This window comes from Ambystoma mexicanum, chromosome 12, assembly GCF_040938575.1.
Source record: "Ambystoma mexicanum isolate Mex_15411 chromosome 12, UKY_AmexF1_1, whole genome shotgun sequence".
In the NCBI taxonomy this organism is placed as follows: domain Eukaryota; kingdom Metazoa; phylum Chordata; class Amphibia; order Caudata; family Ambystomatidae; genus Ambystoma; species Ambystoma mexicanum.
In genome coordinates, this window is record NC_090936.1 from 1234547078 (window position 1) to 1234572344 (window position 25267).

The 25267-nt window shown below is 51.8% G+C and overlaps 1 protein-coding gene across 3 annotated transcripts in view; it reads left to right on the forward strand.

The window, feature by feature from the left end:
* NT5DC3 (5'-nucleotidase domain containing 3) overlaps positions 1-25267 on the forward strand; it is a 1183405-nt gene that overhangs the window by 637945 nt on the left and 520193 nt on the right. The window lies entirely within an intron of this gene.

Genomic DNA, 25267 nt, shown 5'->3' on the forward strand with positions numbered 1-25267 from the left:
CTTTTTGCACCCCATATTTTGTGACGAATCGAGGGAATTCATCTCTTCTCCCCAAGGAGGAGCCCCATCTGTGAGGGCTAGGGAGGTGATCCTGCTGCGAACACCCTCCCTAGGGGGAAGAGGCAAGTGGCATCGGGAGAGACCCTCTTATGAGACAAGGACTCCCGTTTCTGTGAGGAATTCCCTGGAACAAGAAACATGACGGCATATATGGGACTGTCCAACCTATCAAATAATGTGAAGTCCCAAAACTGGGCTGAAGAAGTAGCTTACAAATGCTATTAAACAGAAGAAAGAGAAACAGTCTCTTTAAACAACATGAACCAGTCACTGTAACAAGTGGATTAAAAGACGGGCACTCATCAGTTAAAGAGTGAGAAGAGGGACGAGAAGAAAGAGAAGAATGTCTGCAGAAGCAGCGGTGGTCCCCTGAGAATGTGAACCTGGTTGGGGCGGAGCCGCATCAGGACGCCAAGCCTGCCAAATCCAAAGTTGCTCGGAAGCAGCACATGGAACGCTGAGAGACCAGCGTAACCGAGAGCCTGAGAGAAGCCGGGCCACGTGGGGCTTGAGAGTTGGTGGTGGTGCAACCCACAGAGTTTTGGTGGGCATCCTGCCCTAGTAACAGTGCTGATACCGCCAGAGGGAAGCCGCGGCTCCCCTTTGAAATACAGAGGATGCAGAAGAGAATGGCTCCGCAGTGGAGGAATGGCACCAGGGCAAGACCCGTGAGGACCCCAGAGACGTTCCCTGATAATAAGGAAGGTAACAGGGGACATGTTGGGCATGGGAAGCCAAACGAGGATCATTATATGAACCAGAAAACTCATCTCAGTACGAATGAGAAAAACGTGAAAGTCAACTTGATAAATCTGAACTGTGATAACGTGAGTAAGAGAATAACATTCCCTAGGTAGGTGAATGAAAGTGAAATATCAAGCAATAATGATCTCAAGGAAAGCGAAAAGAGCTTAAAACCAACATTAACAAATGTGAATACTTGTAATGAGAGAAAGCGAATAATAGAGGTACCCAAAAGAGTGGATAATAAAGCAGGTATATCTCTACCCTGGGAAGAGGGGAAATCAGATCCTTTTGCCAAAAGCAAAAGAGTGGGAGATGAGAAAGGAGTATGAGGAAGCCTGCCTTTATGATAAATCAATCCAAGCAATTGATTGCTTGGATTGATTTATCATATCCGAGTCGAGCTGTGAGCCATCCCATGAGACAAAGCACAACAGCATTCCTCAACCCAACTAGTACACCAGAAGCCGCTTTCACCCTGGAGACGCTAGAAGGTGGGATCCCAGCTATGACAGCACACAGCCAGTTGAGACAAAGGCTGGTAGAGAGAGCAAGAAGACTTGGAGTTGGAGCAGAACCCAGGGGGCTAGAGGGGAGATCCAGAAGAGTGAGCCACACTGGTTCCAGGGAGCTGGAAGAGAGACCCAGGTGATCATCTGGAGGAGCCTGAGAATTGGGGCCGTTGGTAAGGGGCGAGAGGGGTGTGGCCAAGGATGATGATAACAGTAAGAGGCAAGGTGGGGATATTGACCACAGTGCCGAAAGGGGTGAGGAAGATGGGGATAATAGTAGTGTCCAGAGGGGTCAAAGAGGGGACACTACTATTTGTGCCCAAGGGGAGGAATGTCAAGTGAGTGAAGAAAATGTTAGAGGTATATCTGGACTGGGGTGATAGTTGCTGGGCCCAGAGGGGCAAAGAACTTGAATACGAAAGTATGCAGAGGAGGTCAGGAAGATAGTAGCGGTAATAGAAGGCTGACATAGAGTGGGAAGCAGAGTAGGCAGGTGGGAAGTGGTGATGGAAGGAGAACTAACAGGAACAGGGACCTAGAGCTTATAGAGAGCCAGAGTGCATGGGGAATAAGGGCAGATGATGCTCAGCTTGTAGAAGACTCCAGGGGTGATATATGAAAGCCAGAGCCCCAAAGGATAGGGCAGAAGGACCAGCTTAATGTAATGATGCCAGAATGAGGACTCTGACCAGAGCACATGTTGAAATGTCGTTTTTATTTAATTTAAAAGAAAACGCCTCTCTGGCCCTACTTCTACAAGGGAGTTTCCTTCCTAACCAAACTAACCTAACATGCTCATCTATAGTCAAAAATAAAACGGCCTTGGTCCAAACCTATCCAGCAAACTGGCTCTGCCGCTTAGCAAAATATGAAAGAAAATAGATGAGTGCCCTGCACTCTTGGTTCCTTTCAAAGGTGACTGTCCCAGGCATCCCTCCTGGGTCTGTATACAATGGTTAGAAGTAAGTAACAGTTCTTCGAGGGGATTGGGTCCTCCGACGTATTCCATATCTATGACAGTAATCACCACAGCTGTGCTGCTTCGGAAACTTTTTCGGCGTCTGCGTCCTGCGTCGATGACGTCGATGCGCCGCCGTCGAGGACCTCCTCCGACGTCCGACGTCATCCGATGTGATAAGTAGGACGCACGACGCCAGTAGCCTCAGTTCCGTTTTTTCCGCGAACGTGTTGCTTCGTGTTTCTCGGTTCTAGCCTCGACTCTTTGGAGTTCTGTTCTTTCTGGTTCTTCGAGCCTGTTCGTTTGTGAATATTCCTTCGCAGCGATGTCTTCCGCTTCGTCTTCGACCCCGCGTCCGGGCTTCAAGAAGTGCGGGGTGTGTGGGTCCAAGATGTCGGTGACTGACTCGCACGACGCCTGCCTCTGGTGCCTCGGGGAGGCCCACGACACGGATGACTGTGTCGACTGCCTGTCGCTCACTTCCAAGGCCTTACGCGAACGTAAGAAGAAATTGTCGGTAGGTCGGGTGTCCAAGCCCCGGAAGTCGAAGTCGGCGGGGCTTTCGACGGATGATTCGAGGGGTGACTCTCCGCGTCATCGTTCGAGGTCTCGTCGGTCTTCTTCTAGGAGTCGGTCTCGCCACTCCTCTGCCTCTTCGAGGCGTTCTCGGAAGCGCCGTCACCGGTCGCCTTCCAGGTCCTCTTCCGAGGACTCTGCCCGGCACGTCGGTTATCCCACCAGCCGTGCGACGCCGGAGGAATGGGCTTCCTTCGGGAAGAAAATGTTGGCGATTCTTGAGTCGCAGGGTACTCAACCGTCCGCGCCCCCGAGTGGGGTCGGCCGTGTGAGGTCGAGAGACGCCGCTCGCAAGAGTGGTCGGCACGAGTCACGGGAGAGGTCCCGTTCGGACAAGGAGGCTCGTTCTCGCCGTACCCGTTCCAGGTCCCGGTCCTCGACGCGATCGAGACCGTGTGCACCTGTGATGTCTTCGAGGAAGACATCGACGTCTGAGGCGTCGAGGGCGTCGACAGGCTTTCTCGATGCTCCGGCTCCGAGGAAGTCGTCGAAGCCGTCGACGTTCAGGTCGTCGAGGGACACGCTCGGGGCTCCGGCTTCGAGGGCTGTGTCGACGCCGCCGATATTGGAGGCGCTGCATCTGACGTCGACGCCGATTTCCTCGACGTCGACGCTGATCCTCTCGGCGCCGTTGCCGGTTTTCTCGACGGCGGCGCCGATTCGCTCGACGCCATCGACGCCTTTCGTGTCGGAGGTGCCCCGTGTCTCGGGTGTGCCCCCTAGGAAGGCTCTGGCTAAGAGCAGGCACTCTCAGGTGCCTTTCCACCACTTGGATTATATTTCGGAGGCGGATGAGGATTCGGTTGGCCTGGTTCCTGATCAGGTGCCGGATGACATTGTCTCGGGCCATAGTCAATTTGACGATTTGAGGCAGTCGCTGCATGATGCTAGTGGTCTGGACACCTCTCCGGAGGTGGAATTTGGTCGGCCTGAGCCTGGCTCCCATGCCGATTCCTCATACCGGCGCCTTATGGCTAGGGTGTCTGAGTATCTGGGTTGGTCTGCTCCCCCAGGGGAGTTTGTGCAGGATGATCTGACGGACATCCTTGATGTTGGTCCCCCATCTGACCCGGTTCTGCCATTCCATATGGCTTTACAGCGTAGGGTGGCGGCGGCTTGGACTGCTCCGGAGAGTCTCCCGGCAGTGGGCAGATCCTTGTCGCGGAAATACCGTCCAGCCAGTGGCGACCCCTGCTACTTGACCAGGCACCCCACTCCGGAAAGTTTGGTGGTGCAGGCGGCCACGGCCCCGGCAAAGCAGGCGTCGTACCCTACCATCCCTCCTGATAGGGACGACAAACGTTTTGATGGCTGGGCGAAGAAGGTGTTTTCTTCTGGTGGTATGGCGCTTCAGGCGGCCAACTCCATTTGTGCCTTGTCACGTTTCACGCACACTCTGTGGAACTGTGTTGCGTTAGCGGCTGAACATATTCCCGAAGGGGACGAACGGGTTGGTTTCCTTGCTTTGGTCCAGGATGGTAAGGATGCCATGTGTGAGTCCGTTCAGTCGGGTTTGGACTTAGCTGAATGCGTCAGTAGGTCCATGGCGGCGAGCACCGTGATACGCAGGTTTGCGTGGTTGCGGAAGTCGGGGTTTGCTCCTGATGTGCAGTCCCGGCTCCTCAACATGCCCTTTGATGGTGAACATCTTTTTGGCAGCAAGGCTGACGAGAGCCTTGAGAGGTTGCAGACCTCAAAGGCTGCAGCGAAGTCGTTGGGCGCTGCAGTTCGCCAACCTCCGCCTTTTCGTCCTAGGGGACAGCAGTGGAGGGGTGGCTCCTTTCGCTATTACTCGTCCTTTGGTAGAGCGAGAGGAGCTGGCAGTCAAAGGGGCCAACGCAGGGGTACCAGAGGTGGACGACAGGGTACCCGTGGTGCCAAGGCCGCTCGGGCAGTTGCCTCTTTGCCCTCAGGTAACGCCGCAGCCGCTCCTACTCAGTCATGAGGCCTTGTCCCATGGTTCGCCGGTTGGGGGAAGGCTGGCGCAGCATCTTGTAGAGTGGCGTGCCATTACTTCGGATGTGTGGGTTCTGGAGATCATAACCCACGGCTACTGTCTTCCCTTTCGGCACAGGCCTCGCGACAATCCACCGGGGAACCTCTCTTTGAAGTGTCCGGATCCGCTCCTTGCGCAGGAAATTCAAGCCCTGCTGGAGAAAGGCGCCATAGAACTGGTGCCTGTAGCGGAGAGGAACAAGGGATGGTATTCCCCTTATTTTTTGATTTCCAAGAAAGACGGGGGATTGAGACCCATCATGGACTTGCGCGGTTTGAACAAACTCCTCGGGAAGGACAAGTTCAAGATGGTTACTCTCTCTCAAGTCCTCCAGGCCCTTCAGCTTCAGGACTGGTTGGTGTCACTCGACCTCAAGGATGCTTACTTCCATGTGCCGATCCATCCCAAGCACAAGAAGTACCTGAGGTTCGCGGTTGGCGACTCGCACTTTCAGTTTCGGGTCCTGCCGTTCGGTTTGACCTCCGCCCCGAGGGTTTTCACCAAGCTCATGGTGGTGGTGGTGGCAGCGCATCTCAGGCAAGGGGGGATTCACGTCTACCCCTACCTGGACGATTGGTTGATCAGGTGGAGCTCTCCCGAGCAGGTCCTGGATCATCTGTCCGTCGCCTGCCACTCCCTTCACAGGCTGGGCTTCTCCCTCAATTTAAAGAAGTCCCATTTGACGCCAACGCAGAGGCTCCAGTGCATCGGAGCAGTGCTCGACACTTCCCTGGGGCAGTGTTTTCCTCCCCAGGTGAGGGCTCTTCACATTCAGCAGATGGTGCGCAAGTTTCAGCATGCCCAGACGCTCCCAGCGTTCGAGTTCTTGAGGTTGCTCGGCCTCATGGCATCCTGCATTCTTCTGGTGCCAGAGGCTCGCCTGCGGATGAGATCTTTGCAGTGGGCACTCAAGATGCAATGGTCGCAGTCCTCCGGCAGGATGTCGGACCCGATTCAGGTGCCGCCCTCGGTCGCCCGGGACCTTCTGTGGTGGGCCGTCGAAGGCAACTTGATGAAGGGGGCTCCGTTTTGGCTTCCCTGGCCGGAGGTGACGATCGTGTCGGATGCATCCCTCACGGGATGGGGAGCTCATGCCAACGGGCTGACAGTCAGCGGTCGTTGGTCTCCGTCGGAGTCCAGACTCCATATCAATCTGTTGGAGCTGAGGGCCGTCAGGCTAGCCCTGAAGGCTTTTCTGCCGACTGTGCGAGGGAAGAATGTCCTGATCCTGACGGACAACACAGTGGCCATGCACTACCTCAACAAAAAGGGGGGGGCAGGGTCACTTCCTCTGTGCAGGGAGGCGATGCAGCTCGAGTTCTGGGCCATCCAGCAGGAAGTTTCGATCTCGGCAGTTCATCTGGCCGGAGTCGAGAACGTGACGGCGGACGCTCTGAGCAGGCAGAGCACGATATCTCACGAGTGGGAGTTGGCTCAGGAGATTCTCCTGGAGATCTTCGCCCTTTGGGGGACCCCTCAAGTGGATCTCTTTGCCTCCAGTGTCAACCGGAAGTGCGAAAGGTTTTGCTCGCGGGAATTTCCTCCAAAAGGAGCCTTAGGAGACGCGTTCGTGGTGGAGTGGTCGTTCCCGCTGCTGTACGCGTTTCCTCCGGTCCCCGTCATCCCGCAGGTGCTGCGGAGGTTACGGAAGTTCGGTTCCCGGATGATCCTCATTGCTCCGGCGTGGGCTCGGAGGACGTGGTACCCGGACCTTCTCGACTTGTCCATCTGCCCTCCACGTCGTCTTCCCTACCGAGACGATCTGCTCTCACGGGAGGGGGGTCAGGTTCTCCATCCAGAGGTCGGATCCCTCAACCTTCACGCTTGGCTTCTGAAAGGTTGAGGTATAAGGATTGGGACCTCCCTGAAGACGTGATGGAGGTGTTGCTTTCGGCCCGAAGGCCCGCAACTAAGTCTCTGTACCGTTGCCGTTGGCGTAAGTTCTGCGACTGGTGCAGAGTTCAGAATGTGGATCCTTTTGCATGTGACATCCCCATGGTTCTGTCCTTTTTGCTTTCTTTGGCCCACAGGGGCTTGCAAGTGGGTACCGTTGAGGGTTACCTGGCGGCGCTGTCCATCTTTAAGCGCTCATCTGAAGAATGTTCTTACTTTAAAATCCCTTTAATTTCACAGTTTCTGAAAGGGCTCACTAATGTGTTCCCTCCGTCGCCTTTCCTGGTGCCCGGTTGGGATTTGAACCTTGTTCTTAGGTTTCTTATGGGTGCTCCGTTTGAGCCGTTACATTCTTGCCCTTTGAGGCTGTTGACTTTGAAAACTGTGTTTTTAGTTGCGGTTACTTCCGCTCGCAGAGTGAGTGAGTTACAGGCACTTTCTGTTAAGCCACCCTTCACTGTTTTTCACAAGGACAGGGTTGTCCTTCGAGTTCGTCCTTCTTTTCTTCCGAAGGTAGTGACGGAATTTCATTTGGCCCAGAAGATTGTTCTTCCGGCATTCTATCCTCCTCCGCATCCTGGTAAGGATGAGGAGAGGCTCCATAGGCTTGATCCTAGGAGAGCTTTGAGCTTTTATGTTTCTCGCATGTCCCGGGTCAGAGTGGACGATCAACTCTTTATTGGTTACGCTGGTAAGCGTTTGGGGCAAGCTGTCACGAAACAGACTTTGTCCCGCTGGATTATTTTAGCCATCTCGGAGTGTTACCGCTTGGCGGGCAAGGACCCTCCGGCTGGCTTGCGGGCCCATTCTACCAGGGGCTTGGCTGCATCTACTGCCCTGCAGAGGGGTGTTCCTATTCGCAACATCTGTGATGCTGCCACCTGGGCTTCGGTGCATACATTTGTGCGGCATTATTCCCTCGATTCCATCAGAGGGCAGGATCTGGCCTTTGGCAAGGCGGTCCTTTGCTCTGCTATTTGATTGGCTATTCTAAATTTTGTTTCTAAATTCTTTCCCTCCTCCTTGATTTGGTACTGCTTTGGGAGTCTGTCATAGATATGGAATACATCGGAGGACCCAATCCCCTCGAAGAACAAGTTACTTTCTTACCTGGTAACGTTCTTTCGATGGGATGGTCCGACGACGTATTCCATATCGCTCCCGCCCTGCCTTCCCCGCTGCAGAATTTCTGTTGCGTTTGCAGCTTACGTTCCGCAAGGCTTTGTGTCGGACTGACAGTTGACTATTGTCACACGTTCTGGGGGAAAAAACTACAACTGAGGCTACTGGCGTCGTGCGTCCTACTTATCACATCGGATGACGTCGGACGTCGGAGGAGGTCCTCGACGGCGGCGCATCGACGTCATCGACGCAGGACGCAGACGCCGAAAAAGTTTCCGAAGCAGCACAGCTGTGGTGATTACTGTCATAGATATGGAATACGTCGTCGGACCATCCCATCGAAAGAACGTTACCAGGTAAGAAAGTAACTTGTTCTACTCAAAGTAAACATTTCTTTTTAGTCTATCAAAGGTTTCTAAAAGTTCCCCAAAGTTCAAACTAAGTCTCCAAGTTCCTTGAAAAACAAAATGTCCAAACTTCTTTAGGTGGAGTTTTTTTCCCTGATCCCTTTCCACCAACGTGGTTGATCTTTCTGCCATTTGACCAAATTTTGGGTGCCTCTGTGCTCCCGTAATATCTGCTTTTCATCGTCGTCTATTGTGCGCCCGCGACTCCTTTGGTGTCCCCTGAGCAAATGTCTCACTTAGTTATTTAGGGTAACTGTGACCCTTCGAGGTTTGTGCTGTTGAGGTTTCTCAGGCTCCTAGAACCCTTTGACTTATCTTGTTTCTCTTGGCCCTCTGCTCCTCCTCCATTCAAGGGTTGTTGGCCCTTTTATTGTTGCTCTGATATTTTTTTAAAAAAAAACAAGAGGCGTATTGTTCATCACAGGTTATCAAGCGTGTTGTAAGTTCAGCATTACCATGAGCCGTGCACATAGCAGTAATGTCAGTATTTCTTACTCCCATGTAGGCAGATCATGTCTTGTGTATAGGGAGTATTTGTCCCCGAGAGGTGAGGATTTGTAATAGTAAAACTAGGTCCAGACTTTCAATCTTCCCGACTGTCCCCAATGTCAAGAAATACCTGGTTGCAGGTGCTGGCGTTCTCCGCTACTTCTGCGTTGGAAAGACACTGAGCTCAGCCTCTTTGTTCTTCTTAGGTCTGTAAGCCCAGTAGTAGTATTCCTCTTTTTCCGGTTCAGTGTCTGCGTTGTCTGTCTGACCTTTGCCCAGCTGGATGCCATCTTGGGTAAAAGTGCCGTGCAAGTGCCAGCCATGGCGTTCCAGATCCTCTTCAGTGCTTCGTGCCCTGGTAGAACGGTCTATGCTACTTTTTTCAGTTAAGTGTGAGTTGTAGGACAGCGAAGCCCTGCTGGTTAGTACTTTTTCTAGGGCCACAGGGGTAGGACCGCTCTTCCTGGTCCTATTCCTAACAATGTCCTTGTAACACCAGCGTTCACCTGCCCTGTCCTAGAAATTGGGAGAAGTCTGGCACTATGTTTTGTGTGGAGACATTTTGTGCACTACTTAAGTTTTCAGGGTGGAGAATTCTGGAGCCACCTGAGCCTTTAGGACCCTTGTAAACTTTGAGTTAACCTACGATATTTAGTTGGCAAATGACTGGAGACATCTGGAAACTTCATTTGCAGTTTATGCCTTCTCTGTTTATTATTTTGCCCCCACTTACCCGTTAAAGGTTTCCTTATAAGTTACTGTAGTGTTGCCTGGTCCTTGAATCCTGGCCAAGATGTCATATGACACAGACAGAAGTATGCTCAGTATACCGCGTTGAGGAACAAGCTGCCCCTTGAATCATTGGCCTTCCACCCATTGTTCTCTCAGCCTCGGTATCATCCACTGCCGTGTTTTCAGTAGGAGTCAGTCGAGCCCAACTGTTGTTGATCTTCCGCTCGTACCCTCAATACTGGGCTCCTCCATTGGTTCTTTACTTTTCGAGACACTGGTAAAATTGCCACGACAGTAGCTTCTACTTATCCTTTACAGAGTAATAGATTTGCAGCAATTATAAATCGGTAAACATTGAGCATAAAACCTTCCAGCCAAAAATAAATCAGTAAAAATAATGTTTATATTCTAGTCATCTCTTAAAAGGAGCCTTGTCCTGTCCCCTCTCTCTGTGACCAGTCTGCCCGTCTGCAAAGCAGGTATCAGCTATTCCTAGGCCTCACCGAGGGAATCCACGTAGAATATTTAACGGGACTCCAAGTCACACTAGCAGCTCCGGGTCGGGGTGCAGCGCTCAAACTTTTGTATGAGCGTGATACAAATAAAATATCATATCATACGCTCAGGCTTAACTCCAAGTTCACCTAGTCCTGCTAAAATAATTCTTCATGCCTGAAACCATAAGTTCCTGCATCCAGGCCTCCCTAATATGCACATAAGTCCAGAAGGCCTAGGGCAAGTCATAAGCGAGCCGGTCCAGGCCTTGTGACCCCAAGTCACCTCTGACTGTGGTCTCTAACCTCAAATGGAAAAGGTATCCTAAACCACAGCACTCTCTGCATCAGCCTCTGCGGGCCTGCTCCTAGGTCACCTACAGTGGGAGAGATGTCCCTGCTAGCCTGCTCCCAGGTCTCCTACAGCGGGAGAGATGTCGCTGTTGCAGTCACCCTGCTAATCTGCTCCCAGGTCTCCTACAGTGGGAGAGATATCCCTGCTGCAGACGCCCTGCTAGCCCGCTCCCAGATCTCCTACAGCGGGAGAGATGTCACTGCTGCAGGTGCCCTACTAGTCTGCTCCCAGGTCTCCTACAGTGGGAGAGATGTCTTCAGGACTCCTACAGCGGGTGAGATGTCCCAGCTGCAGGCATCCTGCTAGCCTGCAACCAAGGCCCCTACAGCAGGAGAGCTGTCCGGCAGCAGGCACACGACTAGCCTGCTCCCAGGTCTCCTACAGTGGGACAGATGTCCCTGCTGCAGGCGCCCTGATAACCCACTCCCAGGTCTCCTACAGCAGGACAGATGTCCCCGCTGCAGGTGCCCTGCTAGCCTGCTCCCAGGTCTCCTACAGTGGGAGAGATGTCACTGCTAGCCCGCTCCCAGGTCTCCTGCAGCGGGAGAGATGTCTCACAGGTCTCCTACAGCAGGTGAGCTGTACCTGCTGCAGGCGCATTACTAGCCCGCACCCAGGTCTCCTACAGCAGGAGAGATGTCTCTGCTCCCAGGTCTCCTACAGCGGATGTCGCTGCTGCAGGCGCCCTGCTAGCCCACTCCCAGGTCTCCTACAGTGGGATAGATGTCCCTGCTGCAGGCACCCTGCTAGCCCGCTCCCAGCTCTCCTACAGCGGGAGAGATGTCCCTGCTGCAGGTGCACTACTAGCCTGCTCCCAGGTCTCCTACAGCGGGAGAGATTTCACTGCTGCAGGCACCCTTCTAGCCCGCTCCCAGGTCTCCTACAGCAGGAGAGATGTCACGGCTGCAGGGGCCCTGCTTGCCTGCTCCCAGGTATCCTACAGCGGGAGAGATGTTTCTGCTGCATGCACCCTGCTAGCCCGCTCCAAGGTCTCCTACAGCGGGACAGATGTCCATGCTGCAGGCGCCCAGCTAGCCCACTCCCAGGTCTCCTACAGCGGGACAGATGTCCCTTCTGCAGATGCCCTGCTAGCCAGCTCCAAGGTCTCCTACAGCGGGACAGATGTCCATGCTGCAGGCGCCCTGCTAGCCCACTCCCAGGTCTCCTACAGTGGGACAGATGTCCCTGCTGCAGGCGCCCTGCTAGCCTGCTCCCAGGTCTCCTACAGGGGGACATATGTCCCTTCTGCAGGCTCCCTGCTAGCCTGCTCCCAGGTCTCCTACAGCGGGACATATGTCCCTTCTGCAGGCACACTACTAGCCTGCTCCCAGGTCTTATACAGTGGAAGAGATGTCTCCCAGGTCTCCTACAGCCGGACAGGTGTTCCTGCTGCAGGCGCCCTGCTACCCCTCTTCCAGGTCTCCTACAGCCGGTGAGATGTCGCTGCTGCAGGTGCCCTGCTAGCCTGCTCCCAGGTCTCCTACAGTGGGAGAGATGTCCCTGCTGCAGGCGCCCTGCTAGCCCGCTCCCAGGTCTCCTACAGCAGTAGAGATGTCCCTGCTAGCCCGCTCCCAGGTCTCCTACGGCAGGAGAGATATCCCTGCTGCAGGTGCCCTGCTAGCCCGCTCCCAGGTCTCCTACAGCAGGACAGATATCCCTGCTGCAGGTGCCTTGCTAGCCCGCTCTCAGGTCTCCTACAGCAGGTGAGATGTACCTGCTGCAGGGGCCCTGCTAGCCCGCTCCCAGGTCTCCTACAGCAGGACAGATATCCCTGCTGCAGGTGCCCTGCTAGCCCGCTCTCAGGTCTCCTACAGCAGGTGAGATGTATACCTGCTGCAGGGGCCCTGCTAGCCCGCTCCCAGGTCTCCTACAGCGGTAGAGTTGTCCCTGCTGCAGGCGCCCTGCTAGCCCTCTCCCAGGTCTCCTACAGCAGATGTCGCTGCTGCAGGCACACTACTATTTAGAACAGGGGGGTGGTCCTGACCTCAAACATTTAAGCTACAGTTATTTACTATAGACACAATTTTCGAATTATGTCATTGATTTGATCCTCCGAGAAGCTGAGTGTATGCTCCATGTTCGGACGGTTTATGTAATGCAAGTGTCGGTTAGGGTAAAAGGAGGGGGAGTCCACTGTGATGTAACTGCAGTGGTTAAGTGATAAACCGTCCGAACATGGAGCATACACTCAGCTTCTCGGAGGATCAAATCAATGACATAATTCGAAAATTGTGTCTATAGTAAATAACTGTAGCTTAAATGTTTGAGGTCAGGACCACCCCCCTGTTCTAAATATTTGTATATGCCCTATTGTCCTGTCCGATTTTGGGGCTATCCCTCAAGTTACCAAAGTTGCTGATATAGCTTAGCTATAATAGGGATCATAAATTGGTCTTATATATTCACGAAAGTGAAATTTGGTTTTTATTTGTTCCTAGACCCGTGAGTATCACTTAACCACTGCAGTTACATCACAGTGGACTCCCCCTCCTTTTACCCTAACCGACACTTGCATTACATAAACCGTCCGAACATGGAGCATACACTCAGCTTCTCGGAGGATCAAATCAATGACATAATTCGAAAATTGTGTCTATAGTAAATAACTGTAGCTTAAATGTTTGAGTGCAGGCACACTACTAGCCTGCTCCCAGTTCTCCTACAGCGGGACAGATGTCCCTGCTGCAGGCACCCTGCTAGCCCACTCCCAGGTCTCCTACAGCAGGAGAGATATCCCTGCTGCAGGCACACTACTAGCCTGCTCCCAGGTCTTATACAGTGGGAGAGATGTCTCCCAGGTCTCCTACAGCTGGACAGATGTTCCTGCTGCAGGCGCCCTGCTACCCCTCTTCCAGGTCTCCTACAGCGGGAGAGATGTCGCTGCTCAGACACCCTGCTAGTCTGCTCCCAGTTCTCCTACAGTGGGAGAGATGTCTCCATGTCTCCTACAGCCGGTGAGATGTCGCTGCTGCAGGTGCCCTGCTAGCCTGCTCCCAGGTCTCCTACAGCAGGAGAAATGTCCTGCTGCAGGCGCCCTGCTAGCGCGCTCCCAGGTCTCATACAGCGGGAGAGATGTCCCTGCTGCAGGCGCACTACTAACCTGCTCCCAGGTCTCCTACAGCGGTAGAGATGTCCCTGCTGCAGGCGCCCTGCTAGTCTGCTCCCAGGTCTCCTACAGTGGTAAAGTTGTCCCTGCTGCAGGTGCCCTGCTAGCCCTCTCCCAGGTCTCCTACTGCAGATGTCCTGCTGCAGGCACCCTGCTAGCACGCTCCCAGGTCTCCTACAGCAGTAGAGATGTCCCTGCTAGTCGGCTCCCAGGTCTCCTACGGCAGGAGAGAGATCCCTGCTGCAGGGGCCCTGCTAGCCCGCTCCCAGGTCTCCTACAGCAGGCCAGATATCCCTGCTGCAGGTGCCCTGCTAGCCCGCTCTCAGGTCTCCTATAGCAGGTGAGATGTACCTGCTGCAGGGGCCCTGCTAGCCCGCTCCCAGGTCTCCTACAGCAGGACAGATATCCCTGCTGCAGGTGCCCTGCTAGCCCGCTCTCAGGTCTCCTACAGCAGGTGAGATGTACCTGCTGCAGGTGCCCTGCTAGCCTGCTCCCAGGTCTACAGCGGGAGAGATGTCCCTGCTGCAGACGCACTACTAGCCTCCTCCCAGGTCTCCTACAGCTGGAGAGATGTCTCTGCTCCCAGGTCTCCTACAGCGGATGTCGCTGCTGCAGGCGCCCTGACCCACTCCCAGGTCTCCTACAGTGGGACAGATGTCCCTGCTGCAGGCGCCCTGCTAGCCTGCTCCCAGGTCTCCTACAGCGGGAGAAATGTCCCTGCTGCAGGCACCCTGCTAGTCTGCTCCCCGGTCTCCTACAGTGCTACAGTTGTCCCTGCTGCAGGCACCCTGCTAGCCCGCTCCCAGCTCTCCTACAGCGGGAGAGATGTCACTGCTGCAGGTGCCCTGCTAGCCCGCTCCCAGGTTTCCTACAGCAGGAGAGATGTCACTGCTAGCCTGCTCCCAGGTCTCCTACAGCGGGAGAGATGTTCCTGCTGCAGGCACCCTGCTAGCCTGCTCCAAGGTATCCTACAGCGGGACAGATGTCCATGCTGCAGGCGCCCTGCTAGCCCACTCCCAGGTCTCCTATAGCAGGACAGATGTCCCTGCTGCAGGCGCCCTGCTAGCCTGCTCCCAGGTCTCCTACAGCGGGACAGATGTCCATGCTGCAGGCGCCCTGCTAGCCCACTCCCAGGTCTCCTACAGCGGGACAGATGTCTCTGCTGCCGGCACCCTGCTAGCCGCTCCCAGGTCTCCTACAATGGGAGAGATGTTGCTGCTGCAGACGCCCTGCTAGTCCGCTCCCAGGTCACCTACAGTGGGAGAGATGTGTCCCAGGTCTCCTACAGTGGGTGAGATGTACCTGCTGCAGGCGCCCTGCTTGCCTGCTCCCAGGTCTCCTACAGCGGGAGAGATGTTGCTGCTGCAGACGCCCTGCTAGTCAGCTCCCAGGTCACCTACAGTGGGAGAGCTGTGTCCCAGGTCTCCTACAGTGGGCGAGATGTACCTGCTGCAGGTGCCCTGCTTGCCTGCTCCCAGGTCTCCTACAACGGGAGAGATGTCCCTGCTGCAGGCGCCCTGCTAGCCCGCACCCAGGTCTCCTACAGCGGGAGAGATGTCTCCCAGGTCTCATACAGCGGGAGAGATGTCCCTGCTGCAGGCGCCCTGCTTGCCTGCTCCCAGGTCTCCTACAGCGGGAGAGATGTTCCTGCTGCAGGCGCCCTGCTAGCCCACTCCCAGCTCTCCTACAGCGGGAAAGATGTCTCCCAGGTCTCATACAGCGGGAGAGATGTCCTTAGTGCATGCACCCTGCTAGCTCGCTCCCAGGTCTCCTGCAGCAGGAGAGATGTCCCTGCTGCAGGCACCTTGGGCCTCATCACGACTTCGGCGGTAACCCTTAAATCCGGTGGTAGCGCTATTACTGCCGGATTTAAGGGTCCGCCGAATCAGGGCCGGTGGTATTAGCGTGAAGATTCCCCATTGAGCCCAATGGGGAATGGGACATTCCTGATTGGGCTCAGTGGGGAATGGGGACTTAAATTACCGCCGAACTCGTGATCCAGCGCTATTAGCGCCAGGGAGTTCGGCGGTAGGGCTAATACCGCCCGCGCTAATAGCGTTACCGTTACCGCCCAAGTCGTGATGGGGCCCCTTGTCTCTTGCAGGCTAGCCTGGTCAGGTGCAAACTTTGATTCTGCTGCAAAACGGACTGTGCTGTATGAGGTACAACAGCAGGGAATAAAAGAAATACATCTCTATTACACGAACAAAATAAATGACACAATTACAATAGATAAAACACACCCAAAAAGAGAATACTTTAAAACAATGTCTAATTAAAAAATAACTGGTTTTCTTTGTACTGTTTAGTGAGTGCATTCAAAATAACATTGGTGAAACAGATCGCAGTCTTGTGCCCTGTCAATCAAAGTGTACAACAGGTACAAACCTTAGTCCCCAATCTATCAATAGTAGAACCGGCCAGGTGCTCAATCCTGCTTTCTCCACTCCACTCCTCACCCCCTTACCCCCCCCACAGCCCTCCATTGAATTGTAAGGAGACACTATATGATGAAATTGATCCGACGCGCATTAGGCATACTTTGGGGTTAAATAGTGGCCGCATGTGCGGGTGAAATGGCGATTACAGGTGGGAGCAGTGTGTATAGGTGTTGCTCTCAAGTGCTGTATAAGCAAATGCTTAAGTGTTGTTCCAATGGAGTCCAAGGTTATCATAACCCGGAGGAAAAGCACTGTTTCAGATGCTTGTAACTTTGGCGCCAACAAATCTGTTCAAAAGTTTACAAAAAATAAATGCCTCAACTCTGAATTCATTGGCAAGCATTGGGAAGTCAAGTCCAAGGGGGAGACCATGGACTTTCCCATAGGCCAGGTTTTGCTCACCCAAAAACAAATGCCTTTGGACAGATTTGCACCAGAAGCTCATGTCTGAAATGGCTCGCCTTTTTTTTGTCTTAAATTCACCCCAAAATATTCAATATGTTCTGGGGCCATAGCAGAATTCCTAAGAGTGCACCATTGTGGCCAATAGTTTTTCAGGGTCCTATGGACCCAGTGTAGCAAACACTTTGAAGGGCATATCCGCGGCTACGCTTAACCCTCGACAAGAAGCGGGAATGTCAATGAGGGATGTATTGTGGCTTTAAAAAAAAAGGCTTTTTTACAATTTTGCAGCCATATGTGTACCCCTCTTTCTGTCCTTCACCTTGCCAGCAGGTGACAAGAGCACTTGAGGGCCAAAGGGATTGCCCTGGGTAAAGAAGCCATGGCCAGTGGGTGTTGCATGTTTGTTTGTTTGTATTATTCACACTATTTCTGTGAAGAAAGGTTACCTAAAGGAAAGTTATGGTTGTTGCGCAAAATAACAAAACTTTACAAATTCCCAGTTACATTTATTAAAGTAGCCACCATTTGGTAAGCACAATGTACTGCTCATGACACCACAAATGCCATTGCAAATCCCATATGAGCCCATAGGATGTAAGCAACAAATAGACCAAAGGAAAAGCGGTAAGACGCCGTCACACCAGAGAATCTATGCTCCCTTCATTTCATTTAAGGCCCAGCAAAAACAAAGCCCAAATGGCCTGTCCAATGATAGTATAGAATCAATGCTCCATGTCACTAGGCTGCTTTAGGAACAGTTACTGAAAATGTGTCTGGCTTTCTCTTTAACCAAAGCCATTTTGCTCAATATATAATATAGCAATTTGTGACGCCCCACACATGTGCAAGAATGGCGTTTCAGGACTTACTTGGGGAGGAGGGGCTGCAGAGGGAGTAATCACTCCTCCCCCACCCAACTGAGTTTAAGATAGAGGAGGAGGAGGAGGAGGAACTTACCAATCACCAAAGCATTCCTTGTATTCCCTCTTTTAAAAAAAAAAAAAAAACAAATTCAAGTTTACAACTCCTAGGTCTAGTAAGTTTACTAAATCACTCGCTACCGTCTTTGGGCCACTGCAAGTCTACTACATGTCCGGTCTGCCTATGCCAAATTTCATTAAACATTATCGCTCCTATTCCATATTTAACATACATCTCAAATGCAGGCGACCCTATGGGCGGCGCAGCCTGGCCAGTTTCCAAAGATTGCCTACCGCAGTGGAAAAATCCCACTAGACAGGAAGACAATTTCCCAGGCATGTTTATCTTATTCGTATCTTACCCTCGGCGTTTGATCTTGCAAGAGCAACTCTCAACCAATATCAGGGCTGTTAAGAATCGGGGCACGACTCATCTGATCAATCAATTCGCCTCTCGAGACGCAATTCGTCAGTATACAGACGCAACCAAGAATCATTGTGACTGCGTATCTGGCTTATTCTGCCTCGTTTCGGGACCCTCGCCTTCTTTGCTCTCTGGCCACTGCTCGTCGATCAGGGACCGGTTGTGTACAGATCTGCAAAGGAGTCATCACTTTCACAGGGGCGCCCCAAACACCTTTCGATCCCGGTTTGATGGCCTCGTCCTCGATTCGTTTTCGCCTTCTTCAAATACAAACGTACACGATGGAGCCATTTTTTGCTAGGCCCTGAAGACCCTTGCGTATTTAAACAAGGCACAATCACCATACACCCAGTGATACGACAGACACGAGGATCGATTTCCAAGTACTAGGGTTTATTGCAAAGCAAATAATCTGTCGACCGACTGGGTCTGACGTCTCGCAACGTGTGTCACCCAGACCCTGTGAGACGCAAGAGAGCAAGCATTCTACAACAGTATCATATATACGAAACAACAATCGTACAATCTTTTTGTGACACATCAAAACCGCCCATAATGTATCTTCTTGAGCTAGGGTTCGGTAATTGACAAGTATGACAAATATGACACCTTATGAGACACGTTTCTTTCTTAATCTATATTACTTGGTTTAGCAACTGTTGCAATTTGCAGTAAGCAGACATGGTTCTTTGTTATGGAGAGCACAAAGCACTTGTTTAGCGAGCAAACTGTTTTCGTAGGAGAGACACATTCCAAAGCATGCTATCTTCTAGTTTCTATTTGTGAACTGGGGGTCAGGCTGATCTAAAGAGGGCCCAAAAAGGGGTGCCGCTAGGAAAGTATAATTCATGCCTTAATGGCCTGTATGTACAGTTTCAGCCAGGCCGGCTGGCACCTGGCTTGGTGATTAAAAGCCTCTCTGCTCGCCTTCAAGGACTCGTGAGGGAGGGAAACAATCTATTTCTGTACTGCTTGGCATTTCTGTCTGGGCCGGTCTCTCAACATGTAACTTGTGGCCTTGCTTCGTGTTAGAGCAGAACAAAATAAAATACATTTTGTAAAGCGTTTGAACAGAAAGGCAAGGAAGGCAAATGGCGGATCTTGGGCACAAAATGGGCGCTCTATGGTTATGCTGACGATTCTGTATTGGCGATGTAGGGCATATGATGCGATTGGCATTCAGCCAATATAATATACCATCTATGCTTTGGTAGGGCAATTTCTAGACTCACAGGTCTTTCACAGCTTTTTTTCAAGCTGTGCTCGTGGTTCATTAGTTCCTTCCCCCACGCAAGGTCGCACGGAAACCGTAAATTGGGTGATTATTAGCTGCATGTTAAGGTATTACTGTGGAACTGGAGGCTGCACCTGACCTATAACCCCTAAAGAATAAATTGAAGCCAGGGATATGTCACTATTGAACGGCAATATTTTGGGTGATATCCCCCCAAAGGCAACCTGGAGACGCGACAAACAACAATCAGTTCTGGATTACTTTTAAGTCTCTGAACATCTGGCCCCGAAAATGGGTAACCTCAACGTTATTAACATGTCACAAAATGACCATAACCTGGTAAACATTTGCTTCACGGTACAAAAAACTGCCACTCGCACAACATTGAACCAATCGGCATACGTTGAACCAAGTCGAACCAGACTAAGAATGGACAGTACTAAGATCATAAATATCACCAAAGCTCTACACAATAAAATAAAAATGGAAGTTGGAGATAAGTTAGAATATGGCGCTTTATTATAACAATACATAGAAAGGAGCAACGGTACTGGGATACAGACTTTCAGAAGACCGCATGCCTTTGACATAGATATAGCATGCAAAAAACGAGAACTTAGAAAAAACATCAGATCCCTCATGCAAACGGAGAAGGAAAATCGCTTCAAAGAGAAAAATAAAAATGAGGTATGAAAACTGGCTAATTGCCCATAAAATCATCGTAGAACAGCAAGACGCTGAAATGATGCTGAAATCGATGACACAGAAGAACTTGAGAGTTCTGGTCGAGCATAAACAACATAGAGGCACTGCAACACTCTTTGCAACCTAACATGGTCACGGAAACACAGTGGATCGACCATTCTACAAATCTGTTTAAGAAGAGTGGACGGACTTTTGTGACCATATTTTTAAGAGCATCCTGAAAGAGTTCAAAATACCCATGTCTTGGAAGGGTGCCATCATCGTGCCTATATTTTAAAAGGGCGTACGAACAGAGCCCAAAAAATTACCGGCCGATAGCATTGTTGGATGTGGTAGGAAAGATCTTTGCCACCCAACTGCAGCACCACTTACTTGCTTGGATCAAATCATCCGGATCCTACGATCCCCGTCAAACGGGGTTCATCAAGGGCATAGGGTACGGGCTAAACCCAATCTGCTCAAAATGGAAGCAATTAAGCGAGAAATGAAAATCTATCTCGCTTTTGTACCTGGCTCATGCCTGTGATAGTGTAGACCGCAAACTCCTATTGATGAAATTGACGAATTTGAAATGCCTCGTAAAGCTAATCACGGCAATCAAGGAACTGTACTCAAATACTGAGATAAAAATTTGCCTAAAACAAAACCGCACCCTGTCTGCCCCGATAAGAACATCAAGAGGTGTGAAGCAGGGTTGTCCTCTAGGCTCAATTCGTTTCAACTTGTTCATAGCTGATCTCAGCATTTCACTGGGAGAAGTGCAGTCCTTCGCTCCATAACTTAATGGTAACCATCTGAGCTGGATGGTATATGGAGATGACATTGTTCCTCTAGATGTAACGTCAATTGGTCTCCAGCGTACACTATCAGCCCTGAAGAAATACATCGACAACGGCCTCAAGATAAACATCTCTAAAACAGAAATCTTGGTCTTGCAGAATCTTAAAGGATCCAAAGGAAACTGCAAGAAAAAATTCCAATGGAAACTTAGGCAAGAAACTGTAAAACATGTAAATCAATCTCAATACTTGGCTCTAATCAACTCTCATATCAATAACGAACACAGAAGAACGGAAGGAAATGTAAACAGCTTACTGCGCAAGGCGCTATGATAAATAAGAAGTTTGGCAAGTTCACTAAAACCAGTTATTTACTTTTATAAAGCCAAAGTCATGCCAACCTTAATCCATGGTGCGGAAACTGCCTTGGGATGCTCTCACACAACATGGTCGACGTGTGAACATGTGTTCTGGAGAACAGTTTTTCAACTACCAAGAGGAACACCAACAGCCTATATAAGATGTGTGTTAGGCCTCACCTCTATCAATGCAAGGATCACGTGGGACCTGCTACCCTTATACAGAAAGGTAATTGGTGCTGAGTCTCTCCCGCAATTCAAGATCTTGAATACACCTACGGTAGATAAAAGTGAAACAATTCTGGCCAAATGGGTACAACGTTGTGAAAAAATCTTAACTCAACTGAATACTAACAAAGAAACCTTGAAATACAACCCAAACTCGTCAAAAAGAAATTTTGGCAGCGAGACTGGGTGGAAACCACAGAGCAGAGAGCACAGCAAAGGTGTATGTGTCAGGCTGCACTGGAATCCAAGGCATATAACAAACTGCCAAATTATCTGGAAAAGTTTCCTAGAAAGTACTTAAGATCTATCTTTCTGAAGTTATGTTTAAACCTCATTCCAACCAAAGAAATACAAAACCAGAGAAAAACATTTATGGCCAGGATAGCCAATGTAGATTTTGTGCTAGTGCAAAGGAAACTAAAACATCTGGGCCCTCATTATGAGTCCACCGGTGATTGAAGACATCAGCAGCCGCATTGGCATTTCCACCACAATTTAACCCCCCCCCCCGACCGTCCCGTGGAGGTTGTGTCGGTACTGCATTTTCTTGGCACCGGAACTTATCAGCACACAGTTGGTGAGCTGCACGTGCTCTCACAACCCTGTTTTTCTAAAATATTTGGACCGGTACTGGAGGCCCTGTTGCGCCATGTGTCGGAACACATCGCCCTACCCTGTACCCTTGCCCAGGTCATTGCCACAAAGTTGGCCTTCCATGCCATTGCGGCCATGCTAAATTGCATAGGTGCAGTAGACTGCATCCACATAGAGTTGACAGTACCACGTGCAATGGAGATGGTGTACTGCAATAGGAAACTGTACTACTCACTAAATGTACAGATGGTATGTGACACCGGGCAAGTGATAACACATTGCTGCGCACGTTTCCCGGGCTCAACACATGACTCACTGGTCCTGCAGAATTCGACATTGCCACGGTACATGGAACGCTATGCTGGACGAAGCACATGGCTATTGGGTGAGTACAACTGCCAATGCACAAGCCCTATGAAAGGGGTGTGTGTGTCCAGGGCAATGACCTGTGTGAGTGGGTTGCTACAACTGCACATGCATCACCCCCTCCCACACACCCCCCGCCCATGTAATGGACAGTCAGCAGAACCCACACATCACAATACTACACATGACAGGTTGCCACAGTGTGCCTGTACACACCCTGCCAAATGAGACATACAACCAATACTACCACAAGCCCATACAACTTGAGCCACTCAATACATCCACCCACACTATGCACCACTGCCCCCCCAATGCACATGATGCCTGCACATGAGACATCCTGCATCAACCACATCATCACAGTCTATTGATTGACTCCGCCATGCGTGTACATCACTGCACAATGCCATACTTAACATCCACTACTGTCTGCAAGGGCAACTACATATGCACAGCAAGTCGTTAGGCAATGTCCAAATGCCAACGTCGACAAGAATGACCCAGGAATGGTAATCACCCACCGGTCCAACCACTGCTTGGCCCATATGGATGAATGAAGGATGACGCAAGATTGCACTGCATCTGATCAAGACATGATCCCACAAACACTGACATGTCCCCCACATCTACATCCCATGTAGGTGATGCTGGATATGTACTCCCACCATGGCTGATGACGCCTGTACGGAGGGCAAGGAACAGGCATGAGGAGGCGTACAATAGGGCACACATCCACTCCACACTCGTGGTATGATTGAGAGGACATTTGGACTACTGAAGGCCAGGTTCCGCTGCTTGAGCAGATCTGGCGGATCACTGCTCTACAGCACAGTGAAGACGGGTAAAATTGCACTTGTGTGTGCCATGCTGCACAATCTGTGCATGCGCAGGAACATTCCGCTGCCCCCAGACACAGAGGATGATGATGATGGAGTTGGGAATGGGGATGGGAATGGGGGTGGGGAATGGGATGGCTCCACTCCCTCCCGGGGGTGCACAAGATGGCCAACGAGCACAGTATATACTCATTTGCATTTACTTTTGAGAGACTGCACATTGACAGCATTGCATGGATATGACCATGCCAGTTAATAAATGAATGGACTGCAAATGAAATGACAGATGTCAACTCATTATAGAATTTCTCAAAGGTTATATATTGTAAACAAAACAGGAAAGGAGGTGCATTGGGTAGGGAAGCTATACACCCGTGAACCACCCACCACCCAAACATACCCACCACCCACCCAAACTACTAACCCCCTAATGGACCTCACCCAAACATACCCACCCCCATACACCCATTGTGTCCATGAATGTCTCCTGCATAGCCAAACACACATGGCATTATTGGCGTGTGCGCTTCTGCGCATGGGCGTCCTTGGAGGGCCCTGTCAGATGACTTGAGCGCCTCCGTGGGCTGGCAGTGGTGGAGCTAGATGGGGTGGTGCTGGTGGACGGCACTGTTGGTGTCAGTGTTGGCATATGTCCTAGATACGCCTGCTGGGCAAGCAACATGGACTCTGCTATGGTGGATGTGTTATTGTTGCCCTCCCAGACATGGCGTGCCAAGGTCACAATGGTGGTGGCAAATCGTCCAATGGCCTTGGAGATCCGACTCACAGATGTGGATTAACTCTCCCGCTGCAGCATGGCCTCCTCCCGCTGCAGCCTGGACTCCTCCAGCTGCCTTTCAACAAGCTGCGTAAGGGTGGCCTGCTGATCCTCCATCCGCTGCATGCGGGCATTCAGCTCAGCCATGGGGGGGGTTGGCGACCTCATGGGACTATGCAGTGGGGGGGGGGGCTGAACTGGAGGTCGTGGAGGGATGATGGGTCATCCAAGTTGGCCCCCTCCCCCTGTGGCCCTACTTCAGCCTGCAAGGCTGGGGCACTGTTATCACTGCATGCAGCCTCCTCCGCAGTGCAGATGGTCTCAGGGATGGGATATGTGGCCATGATGGGTGAGTGTGGCACTTGTGTGGCAGCAGGCAGCATGGGGATGGTGGCGTTGGCTGTTGCATCCATGCCAGATGCAGCTGGTGGCTGACTTCCAGAGCAGCTTGCGTCGTCCTCCTGGGCAGGGGTGCTGCGTTGTCCACGTGCAGGCGCACGTTGCCTCGCCTGTTGGGCCTTGTCGCTGTCACTTGAAATGGCTGTGGGGACACAGAGGGCATGCTGTTAGTTGTGTGCTGGTACTTGATGGGTCCATCACATGCATCAAACAGGACGATCAGTGAGCACTTGCATTTACACGCATATGACTGTTGATGCACTCGGGTGTATGTGTCTCTGCTTGTACCCAGTCACGCACTGTGAGCATGTCCAAGGGCCTTGTATTGTGGGGGTGTTGCTTCTCATCTGGCTAATGAGTGGGTCCTTTGGGTCACTCCTGCCCTGACTGGGGGGCAGGGGGTGGTTATGAGTGGGTGCTTTGGGTCACTCCTGCCCTGACTGGCAAGGGGGGGGTTATGAGTGGGTCCTTTGGGTCACTCCTGCCCTAACGACGGGGGAGGGTTATGAGTGAGTCCTTTGGGTCATACCTGCCCTAACGGGGGGGAGGGTTATGAGTGGGTCATTCGGGTCACTTCTGCCCTGACGGGGGGGAGGGTTATGAGTAGGTCCTTTGGGTCACTCCTGCTCTGACGGGGGGGGGGGGGGTTATGAGTGGGTCTTTGGGTCACTCCTGCCCTGACTGGGGAGGGCCAGGGGGGGTTATGAGTGGGTCCTTTGGGTCACTCCTGGGCTCAAAATGCACTCATGGCTTTGTAATCTGCATCTACCAGCATCTGCAGGTGGGCTCACTCCTGCCTCTGCATCGCCAATACCATGTATTGCCTCAAGGTGGAGTACACTGCTGCAGCGCTCTTCCCATGTCTGCAGTTTTAGTGGTGATGCAGGCCCTCCACCTGTGCCACTGATATGCTGGCGGTGTGCATAAATGAGGTTACGCACCCCGAGTCTGAGGTCGTCCCACCTCTTGTGGCAGTCCTTCACGCTGCGTGTTGTGACACCGACTGCTGTGCACTTGCGTGCAGCTCCAGCCACACCTCCTTTAAATGTTGCTGGGTTGCACTGCGCTGGTCAGCGCTGAAGAGCATTTCAACACGCTGCACAATGTGGTCCACAAGAACTGCGAGCGCTGCCTCGCTGAAGTGCTGTTTCCGCTGTCTTTGTGCAGGGATCCTGGATGCCATGCTGGTTGTTCTTTTTGGCTTCTCAGAGTGGTGATCTGGCCTGTGCTGACTCTGGATGGCAGTGGATTGTGGTTTATGTAATGGCCGCCTCTCTTTGCGGTTTTCGCGGTTATAGTATTTCCGCTTCCGGTGTTTCCGTTTTTGCACTGCTTTTTGAGGCGGTATATCCATT